The following is an 11,061-nucleotide window of genomic DNA, read 5'->3' as shown; positions in this document are numbered from 1 at the left end:
CCTTCATGGGACGCGGTGGCGAGAGCGGCACTGGGCCACGCTCCCGGAGTGATTGCTCCGTCATCAACTCCATCTTACAGATGAATTCCTCGTCCGTCCGAGCGGCCTCCATGACGAGAAGTGGTTGCTAATGTGGCGGCGCCTGGTCCTCCTCGTCGGTGGAGGGGGTGATGATCTCCTCCTTGCAGGAGGAGCCGACTACCATGGAGATCAAGGACCTCAGAGAGTGAAGGAGGCGTGTCTCGGCTGTGGCGGTGTCCGGTCTTGGATGGCAGGGCGACGGCTTTGGTGTGGGAGCAATCGCAGTGATAGTGGGTGGAGCTTGCGGCTCGAGTGTTGGTTGGCTGCCATGGAACTTAGTCAACGCAATGCAATTGCACATCTTTTGTACTATGGCTACACTTTCTTTAGCATGCGCCTTTCTAGTACTCACTCCCTCGTTTAAAAGAAAGCCTATAAATAGTGTCTCTAGTCAAACCATTCAAAATTTGACCAAATTTGAAGCAAAACTTAGTAACAAGTAAAGTACAAAAGTAAGGCGGCCAAACTGACTTGATACAAAATTCACAAGCACTGATGTATACATACCCGATAACAGAAAAAATGCAGCTTAGCAGCGCAGGTTCAACACATGGATCCAACTACCCTCCCCCTCGCGTCGCCTTCCCCTGGGCGACTCCAGGGGCCCCTGAACCCTAGCACCGCAGGCTGCCTCTTACGCCTCCTTCTGCCGCCGCTGCCGCCGGCGTGGGCCGCAGTGGCGGCGGGCCCGGTGCCGAAGGCACCTGGGCGGGTGGATGCTACGGGATCCCATCTAGGCGGCAGGGGCGGCACCTCTCATGGGAGTCCGAAGGCGGCGACTAGGGCGGCGACCCCATGCCATGCGGCGGTGGCCGAAGCACCATAGCCGGCGAAGCGGCGGCCCTGAGATGGACGGCGGCGGTGGCAGCGCCCCATCTGGCGGGGTTGGCTGATCTGTGCGGAGATGGTGACGGCGGTGGCTGCGGATCCAACGCCCCGATCGGATCCGCCGCTGGGTGGCCTTTCGCCGACCGGCGGCGCGTGGATGGACTGGTGAGGAGATGACGAATCTCCCCCGGAAGACCGACGGCGGCGTACGTCTTCGTGGCGAGGTTCCGCTCGGTTCCAGCCAGCCACGAGAACGGGACGACGTGGCTTCCGGTGAAAATCGCGCTTGAATGTGGTCATGGCGGACGATGGTGGCGTCTCGGACGTCGTTCCCTTCTCGAGGCATCGTCGTTGCAGGTCACATCAACCTGATCAGGAGGTTCCGGGGGAAACCTTAGATCTGGGTCTACCGGATCGGACGATGACGACGTTCGCTGTCATGCTCCTTCCTGGGGGCATCGTTTTGGAACAAGTGCTGACTGGAGGGGACAAGAGGAGGAGCGGTGCTTCATCTTGCCCATTGATGATGGCGGATCTCTGCGGCGTGGCGCAGCGGAGACTCGGTGCCCGATGCGCGGAGATGGACTCACGCAGGAGAAGGTAGCTGTCTGGCGTCATGGTGGCGTCGACGGCAGAGAGGCCGGACAAGGTAGAAGCGTCAATATTTGCTCAGAAGACAGACATGTGGAAGATGGCGGCGACGACACATGTAAGTGCGTCAGACCGGTTTGTCCCCAGACCCGGTATGTGGCTCGGCTGGGGCTTTCGGATTTTGATGATAGGAGGTGAGAGGTCTGGGTATTTGGCCCAGTTTGCACCCATTTATCATTTGGATAGGAGTAGCGGCGGATGTTGTCAAGATGGTGGATTTAAGCATATTGTTGTAATACTTTGTAAAGTCCTCAAGAATAACGAATAAAGTGGCCGCATGTATCTCCCATATGCAGAGGCAGGTATCATCCGAAATTGCCTTTCTGCTCCCGAGCTCATTTGAGCTCGGTGAACAGTCAAATCGAAAAAAATCAAAAAATTCTAATTTTTTTGGGGAGAAACATTGACAAAAGTTCTAAGTGCTTGTAAAAATTCATCACGAAATCACATTCCTGTAAAGCGTGACAAAAAAAAACAAATTCAGTGCTCCAAAATGCTTTTGAAAGTAGCTTTTTCAGAGTACTGATTTTATTTTTTTTTGCCACGCCTTCTAGAAATGTGATTTCATGACGAATTTTTGCAAGCACTTAGAACTTTTGTCAATGTTTCTCCCAAAAAAATTTAGATTTTTTTATTTTTTTTTAATTTAGTTTTGATTTTACTGTTCATCCAAGCTCATTTGAGCTCGGATGCAGAAACTCCGCGTCCCTCCTCCTTTTCTTAAAAAAAGGATGCAGGCTAGGTGTCCGGCGGTCAGCAGGGAAACAGGACATGCAAAGGACACTCAGTACGCCCTACTAGTAGCAGACTTCCCAACAAGGTGGCTAACTACTGAAACGTGAAACTGCAAAGAAAGAGGCGAGCAATCATCACCTAATAATCTCTACTACCTAAAAAGCACGCAAGGACCCGTCTCCCCTCTTACGTCAAAAGTTTTCGTCTGCCTCTCCCCGCCTCGACCAAAAAATTCTCCTCCGAAAAAACAGGGGCGCAACAGGCAATCCCCGCTGCCTCCTACCAAATTTGATTTTGTTTCCTTACCTCCTACGATCCTTCCCTCGACCTCTCTCCCATCTCACTCGCGGCACCAAGAGTGGACAGACCAGACCCTATCCTTCCCCATCTCGTTCCTTCTCTTGTGGCGGCATGGTAGATCAGGCGGCGGCCAGGGTAATATCGACAGTGAGGGCCTAGGTGACGTCGGACCGGAGCGATGCCTTCGTTTCTAGGTGTGAGAATCCCTTCTTTCCACATGCTCTCCTTACCTCCATTGGTTGCCTCGTCACCAGCGTGTTCTCCTTATGGTCGAGGTCGTGGCTCCTCCCATAGTTCAGATCGGAACTTCTGAATTTTAATTATTGCTAGAGTTGGGGTTGGGTGGGCTAGCTGCAGTGCGACCTCGAGGTAGACGTCAACGATGAAACTACATAGAACCACGGCAGTTTCGGCCAAGCTTTGTTACCTGTTTACTTTTTGTTCGGTCGACTTCAAAACTCCCATCAGAGAAAAGAACTGTAGATTCCCTACAACAGGTAAACCTAGAAACTAGCTTACTTGAAATTGGCTGAGGTGTCAATCGATTTTCCTAGCCAAAGAAGCCATGGCGGCAAGGATCTCTAATACTGAGACAGTGATGACGCGGATGGTCGCCATGGTGGAAGGAGATGAAGAATAAGAATAGTGATTAAGAGGTAAAAAAAAGGGTGACGATGATGCTTAATCTGAGTGAGTCCTAAAGGTGTAAGATTGGCAAAATTATTATTGAACTACTAAAACATTCATACCCCTGTTGCAACGCACGGGCAATTACCTAGTTTTCATTAACATTTGTTATTGTTGAGATTGAGTCATTGAGATGAACCAACAATACTATAGTGTGCAATGTTTATGGTTCCATGATTCAATCTACGCTTTGTGCCAAATCAGAAAGAAAAAAGAAAGCACTCAATGCTCTCATGTGACGCTGGCGGGAGGTGAGAGATTGCCTGCTATTCATTGCACTGACACGGCGTCAATAGCATCATGTGGACCAACTCATCATTTGGATACTTTCCCAATACTAAGGCCGTATTTGGATATTCTAACTCAGTTAGAGGTTGGAGTTATATTCTAACTCTGAAGTAACTCTAACCAAAGAGATATTTGAATGAAAGGGTTAGATTGACAATAAATGCTCTTTCTCAATCATTTGACTACTTTAGGCGAGCCCTGACTGAGAGCTGTGCTGGCGGCAGACGGGGACGCGCCCGGCAAGGAGCCGCGCTGGCTTATCGCGCAGCCTGCCGGCCGAATCCGCCGTCCCGACGCAAGGAGCCGCATTGGCCGAGGCCGACGGGGACGGGCCGCGCAAGGAGCCGCGACTGCTTAGCGGCCGTCGGACGGGCCGCGGGGAGACGAGGGGGTTGGAACGGGAGCATAGGGCGGGACTGCTTACCGACGGCGGACGGGAGTGCGGATACGGCGAGGCGTCTTCACGGGCAGTGCGAGAGGGAGGGAGGGAGAGGACGAGAAGCTTCGAGAAAGTGGGGAGGGATCTACTGCGGAAAGAGCGGGAGAAAAAAATATTCTTTTAGTGATCCCTAGAAGAACTAACCCAAATAAGCTCGTCTTGAATAGGTTAGTGTTTTTGGGTGGAACCCAAACTAACCCTCTTGTTTGGATGTTTTTGAGTTAGTTGAGTTCAAACTAACCCAAACTAACTCTAACTCTAGGATCCAAACAGGTAGGGGTGGAAACGGATCGGATGCGGATCGGATAATGCTCTTGCCACTTCCGTTTTCATATTTTCAAAACGAATACGAATCCGAATACGGATGTTATCGGATACGGATGCGGCTCGGATATTATTCGAATACGGATACGTATCGGATATTTTCTTGATTCGGAACGGATACGAATAATATCAACATATTGCTTAAGTAAATCAGTCGATAGCTATGTGACCTGAAATAATCAACTTGTGACATACAATAAGTCAATGATAAATAGGTTTATGAATAAATACTATTGTAATGCATAATAATTTATAAGTTTAATAATATAAAGAGTAAAATTTGACCACTTATTTGGCTTTTATGTTGGATAATTGGAATATTGAGTCTAGAAATTTGAAAATTACCTCCCATAATCTTATTCAGATACGGATATATCCACTTCCATATCCATATTTGTCTCAAAATCTCCTACCATATTTTATTTTTTATTTGTTTAATAAATTTGGATACGGATAATTTCTATTTCCATTTTGGTTCGGATGCGGATGTTTCGGATACGAATAGGTATTTTTTTGAATACGAATATTGGATATTTCGGATTATCCGCTACCAATTTCCACCCCTACAAACAGGGCCTAAATTTGGAAGGAATCATGGGGATTAGGTACATAAAATACAGTCTCAAACATGTGCTTATGTACTTGCCGATTCCATGTCAATTAAGTCCCATCGTGGTCCAGATCTCCATCCCACGATCACATTTTCCTTGGCATAATTAATATGGGTAAGCATGCGATGAAGTAAGTGTTACGTTCTTCTTCTCTATGCATGGATCCCTTCCCCGATAATTAGCTTATACAATTTCACAGGCATATCCATGAAAGAATAGCAACGCCATTTTCTTCTTCGAGATAAAAGGGAAAGTTGATCCATAGACAAGATTAATGACAATATTTTTTTTCGAGAATGACGGGGGAGCGGGAGCTCCACCGGTTGTTATATTACTCGAAACGACGAGGTGTCATACAGTGTTTTCCATCGAGGAGATAAAAAACAACAAGATAAAGAGGCAAAAAACAAAAAAAAAAGAGAGAGAGGAAATCTAAGCGCCCGAGAGAAGGAAGGAGCGGAACAGGAGGAGCTGTTCCCTCGGTCCAGTCTCAAAACGGTTGGACCACAGGAGCGTATCATCGGCCGCGCGCCGGAGCACGTCGCCAACCCCGCAGCTGATGGAGTTGAAGACCACATTGTTCCTGGCTTTCCACACATTCCAGAGCAGGATGAAGAGGCCATCCGGCCAGGCAGCACTGTCGACCTGTGCTGCGGGCGTTGTGGAGAGAATCTCCCCAACGGAGAGAAAGGGGCCCAGGCCGAGACCGGCCCAGACCGGCGCCACACGAGGACAGGCCGTGAAGAGATGGTCCGTCGTCTCCTCCGCCTGGCAGGATGCACACGAAGATGAAGGAGCGCAGTTTTTGGCGTACAGGTTAGCCCGGGTGCTAAGCCGATCGCCAACCAGGAGCCGAGCAAAAATTTTGATTTTGCTAGGGAGCCGGGAGCCCCAAATGTCGATGGAGACCTGGTCGAGAACGCCGTGAGGCGACAGGACGCGGAAAGCAGCCCGCGAGCTGAAAGCAACGTCGTCGCCCCACGCCATGAGGCGACGGTCGTGCACTCCCAGTAGGCGAACACCCCGCAAGAGAGCGTGCACGTCGGCAAGCTGAGCGCCCGCCACCGCGGAAAGCCTCGGTCGAAGCGCGAGGCCGTCCTCCATGACCGCAGCGACAGAAGCATTGGGCCGCGTCGAGTGGGAGAAAAGCGCCTCGTAGGTGAAGCAGAGAGCACCGCCTGGGAGCCACCGATCCTGCCAGAAAGAGGTAGTGCGCCCATCACCAAGGCGCACCCGGGTGATGGATCTGTAGGTCGGGAGTGCCGCCTGGATGATCGTCTGGAGGAACGAAGGCGCCGAGCAGGGATCCCCAACGTCGCCCCTGAGCTGACGTAGGAACCAGAGCTTCCAGGGCGGGGAGCCGGGCCGATGAAGAGCATCCACAAAGTGGAGAAGAAGGCACATATTTTGCCGCCGGAGGTCGCGCATGCCGAGCCCACCTTCCTGCACATCAACACACACCTTATCCCAAGCAATTAAACAGCGAGCACCGGAGCAAGTATCTTTGCCGGTCCAAAAGAAAGCACGACGCCGACGATCAATTTGCTCAATCACTCCAGGGGGCAGCATATAGGAGCACATAAAGTAAGTGGCAAGGTTATTAAGGACCGCGTTGCAGAGGACAAGCCTACCACCTGAGGAAAGGAGAAGAGCGCGCCACCCGGACAAATAGCGGTCAAAAGACCTTATGAGGGGGTCGTAAGCAGAGATGGGGAGTTTGAGAGGGGAGAGAGGGAGACCGAGGTAGGGTTGGGGAAAGGTGGAGATAGGGCATCCGAGGATCGAAGCCATTTCTGTTGACAGCTCGGGGGCGCAATGCATGGGAATGAACCCAGACTTATGGAAATTAATAGCAAGCCCGGTCGCGAGGGCAAAGGCATCGAGAGTTGTTTTGAGAAGGGTGACGGAGGGAATGTCGGCGCGACAAAGGATAAGGGTATCATCTGCATATTGCAGGACAGGGCAAGGGAGGGAGGCGTCCATTGGGTGCGCCAGCTGCCCGGTAGCGCTGGCCATCCTGATCAGGCGCTGAAGGACATCGGCCACAATGATAAAGAGATAAGGGGATAGGGCGTCGCCTTGGCGGAGGCCGTTGCGGCAAAGGATCCAGTCCCCGGGAACATTATTAAGGAGAACCGACGTGTGCCCGGTTGAGAGGATGGCATGGATCCATCCGCACCAACGTTCGTCAAACCCGCGCACAGACAAGATCGTGAGAAGGCTTGACCAGTTGACAGAGTCAAAGGCTTTGCGGAAATCGATTTTAAACACTACAGTGGGGACCTTACGCACATGGCAGGCACGGAGGAGGTCCGCAGCGTACACGATGTTCTCCGAGATGCGCCTTCCGGGAAGGAACCCCGTCTGGTCGGGGTCCACCAAGGAGTGGATGTGCCGCTGAAGGCGAGTGCAGAGGGCTCTCGTGATGGATTTCATGATGCAGTTTTGCAGCGAGATGGGCCGGAAATCCGAGGGGGAGCGAGCCGCTTCCGTTTTAGGAAGGAGAACCAGGAAGGCACGGTTGATCCTAGTGAGGTCGATAGTGCCGGCAAAGAAGTCATGGAAAACTGCCTGCACATCGGCAGAAAGGATATCCCAAAAGGAGACGTAGAAAGACGGGCCAAACCCGTCAGGGCCAGGGCTTGACAGGCGGTTCATGTCAAAAAAGGCATTTTGAATCTCGTCCGCGGTGAAGGGGACCGAGAGGGAGGCTGGGAGAGGGGTTGCGTCGGGGTACAAGCCGGAAACAGAGAAAGTCCAGGCACAGGGAGTCGTGGTGCCGAGAAGGGATTTATAGTAATCCCGGAGGGCGAGCGCCTTGTCCTCATGGGAAGAGACTTCGCGCCCCTCGAGGGAGAGGACAGGGATGTAGTTCCTACGAAAGCGAGCGGAAGCAGATGCATGAAAAAATCCCGTATTTTCATCACCGTCAATGGCATAGCGGAATTTTGCCCTGAGTTTCCAATAGGTGACACGCTCCTTAACAGAGACATGCAGAGCTTCGACGGTGAGGGTACGAAGAAGGGCCTCTAGGGAAGAGAGATGGCGGCTCTCCTCAATACGATCGAGGATGTCAATAAGCACGCGACAGTCGCTCTCGCGCTGAGCAGCTGGTGCAACTCTCCTAGCCCAGCGTTTACAGCTGAGGCGGCACTGACGAAGCCTAGCCACAAGGCGAGCGCCTGCATCAACCCGAAACGCGGATAGCCAAGCAGAGCGGATGGAGTGACGAAAGGACGGATGAAGCGCCCAAGATTTCTCGAACCGAAAAATGCGCGTCTTGGGGGCCGCCGAGGAGATGGATGCAAGCAGGGGGACATGGTCAGAGGTGGAGCGAGTAAACGAGGAAAGCATGGAGGTGGGGAAAACACTATCCCAGGTAGTGTTAATGAGAACCCGGTCGAGGCGAGCAAGAGTCGGGGAGGTTTGACGGCTAGACCACGTGAACCGACGGTCCCGGAGAGGAAGGTCGATGAGCGCGAGATCGTTAATGAAGTCATTGAACCATTTGGCCTCAGAGCGGGAGAAGTTATCGTTGCTACGGTCATCAGGCGACCTAATGAGATTAAAGTCTCCTAAGATAGCCCAAGGGACGGGGGAAGGGGGGGCGTGGCCGGCCAGCTCGGCAAGAAAGGTTTCTTTGGCACCGTGGACGCAGGGGGCATACACGTTGGTGATCCGAAGGGGAGAGCCATCTTGGCAAAGATTAATGACAATATAGAATCCTAATTGGAAGGGCGCCATAATATTCATGCCAGCTGAGTACCTCCTGTTGATGCTTCTGCGGTGGCCGGTGGTTACGGGTCAGGCTTGACCAGGCGGTGGAGGTGCTCAGTGAGAAGCCAGAGGATGGTTATGAGCTCACCTCCACTGCTAAGCTTCTTGGCATGGGACTCCCTGCTCCACCTGTTAGCAGCATACACCATAAAATCCATCCACACCAAGGAGAGAACTCGCATCGAGCAGCACTTGCTCTCCGCATTCTCATCATTAGCAGCCAAGGCTTCTGCAACACGGATTGCATAAGAGATACGAGGAACTTTAGTGTAGTCACTGCTAAACGATGTATATCTGTAGCGTGTGCGTGTGTTGTATTCAGTTAGGCCAAGGAGACCTGATCCCATATCTGTTAATTAGTTAACTTGGAGATCAAGTTCATGGCCTAACAACCCTTGTAATCTCGGAGGCCTTTGTGCCCTATATCAACACGCACGCGTCCCTGCATCGAGCATATGCTTTAGCCTAGGTTTTCTACATGGTATACAGAGTCTATCTTTTCCATCGCATCTAGGTCATGTCTTCTTCCACCTTCGCCATGGTTGCGCCCTCCCTTGCCTCTCTCGGCCACACCATCACAGAAAAACTGAATTGGGACAACTTCCTCGTCTGGAGTGCTCAAGTGCTGCCGCACATCAGGGCAGTGGGCATGATGGGCTTCCTCGATGGCTCCACCCAGGAGCCCCCCCGCTGAGTTTCGAACGGAGAGAGACGTCTCCGGCAAGAAGGAGATCACCGTCACCGCCAACCCAGCGCACGCCGTTTGGGTCACTCAGGACCAGTAGGTGCTTAGTTTCCTGATCGCATTTCTCTCCCGCGATGTTCTTTTGCAGGTCAGTAACTGCACAACCGCTACCGCAACCTGGAACGCTCTCCTTCAGAGTTTTTCCTCGCAATCCCGAGCTCGGATCATCCAGCTCAGGGACCAGATCGATCACACCAGGAAGGGTGACCTCTCGGCGGCTGCCTACTTCACCAAGATGAAGGGGCTTGCTGATGAACTTGCTGCTGCTGGGAGGCCCTTGGATGAAGATGATGTGGTCTCTCCCATCATTCAAGGTATTCTGCATGAATCGGAGTACAGCGGCTTCGTCTCCGCCGTCTCCACACACACACCATCACTGACCAGCCCATTGGCCTCGGCGAGCTGTTCTCGTTGTTGCTCGCTGCCGAGTCCCGCATCACCGCCGCCCAGATCTCTGTCTACTCCGCCAACCTTGCTGCAAAGGGCGGCGGTCGCGGCAACTCCAACCGTTCTGGGAATGGTAGTGGCGGCTGGAACGGTGGCGGTGGCTCCCGTGGCTACAACAACAACACGGGCGCCCGCTTCCCCGACAACTCTGGTGGCGGCGGCTCTGGTGGTCCGCCCCGCCCGGGTGGTGACCGCGGTGATCGTGGTGACCGTGACCGCGAGAAGTGCAAATCTGCAAGCTTGAAGGGCATGGAGCATGGCGTTGCAAGAAGCGCTACGACCGCAACTACAACAACAATGTGCGCAATCCAGCAGGAGGTGGAGGTGGCGGTGGTAACCGATCTGCCAATGCCGCCCATGCTTATGGGGTTGACACCAACTGGTATCTTGACACTGGTGCGACGAATCACGTGACTGGCAAACTGGAGAAGCTTGCTGTCCATTATCGCTACACCGGCCCGGAACAAATTCACACTGCGAGTGGTCAAGTTATGAACATTGCTCATGTTGGTCATTCAGTTTTATCTACACCCCATGGCTCATTAGGTCTAAACAATATCCTTCATTCCCCTCAAGCTGACAAGAGTTTACTCTCCGCTTATCAACTTAACAAAGATAATCATGCCTTTCTTGAAGTTTACCCTGAAACTTTTTTTGTTAAGGATCGGGCCACTCGGAGGATCATTCTTCAAAACGAGAGTAGAGATGGTCTCTTCCCAGTTTCCGGTCGGCAAGATGATCCTCCCACTCGACAAGTCCTTAGCGTGGTCAAACCGTCTACATCAAGATGGCATAGGCGCCTAGGACATCCTTCATTCCTGGTGGTTCAGAAAATTCTTCGAGATTTTAGTCTTCCTTTGTCCAATAAAACAGATCATCTTTTGGTTTGTGATGCTTGTCAGATGGCCAAGAGCCATCAACTCCCTTATCCTAAGTCCACTAGTGAGTCCAACGCTCCTTTAGAGCTTGTTTTTTCAGATGTGTGGGGTCCTGGACCCGTTTCTGTAGGCAGACAAAAATATTATGTGAGCTTTATTGATGATTTTAGCAAGTTTAGTTGGATTTATTTGCTCAAAAAATAAGTCTGACGTGTCTGAGAAGTTTCATATCTTTCAGCAACATGTTGAACGCCTCTTTGATCGCAAGAT

General features: G+C 51.9%; 1 pseudogene; it reads right to left on the bottom strand.

Annotated features, from left to right (window-relative positions):
* Positions 1–8,741: 8,741 nt before the first annotated feature.
* The window catches only part of LOC123191316 (uncharacterized), a 24,016-nt pseudogene continuing 21,696 nt past the window's right edge, over positions 8,742–11,061 (bottom strand).

The sequence above is a fragment of the Triticum aestivum genome, chromosome 2A (assembly GCF_018294505.1).
Source record: "Triticum aestivum cultivar Chinese Spring chromosome 2A, IWGSC CS RefSeq v2.1, whole genome shotgun sequence".
NCBI lineage: Eukaryota > Viridiplantae > Streptophyta > Magnoliopsida > Poales > Poaceae > Triticum > Triticum aestivum.
This window is presented reverse-complemented; position numbering and strand designations above follow the sequence as displayed.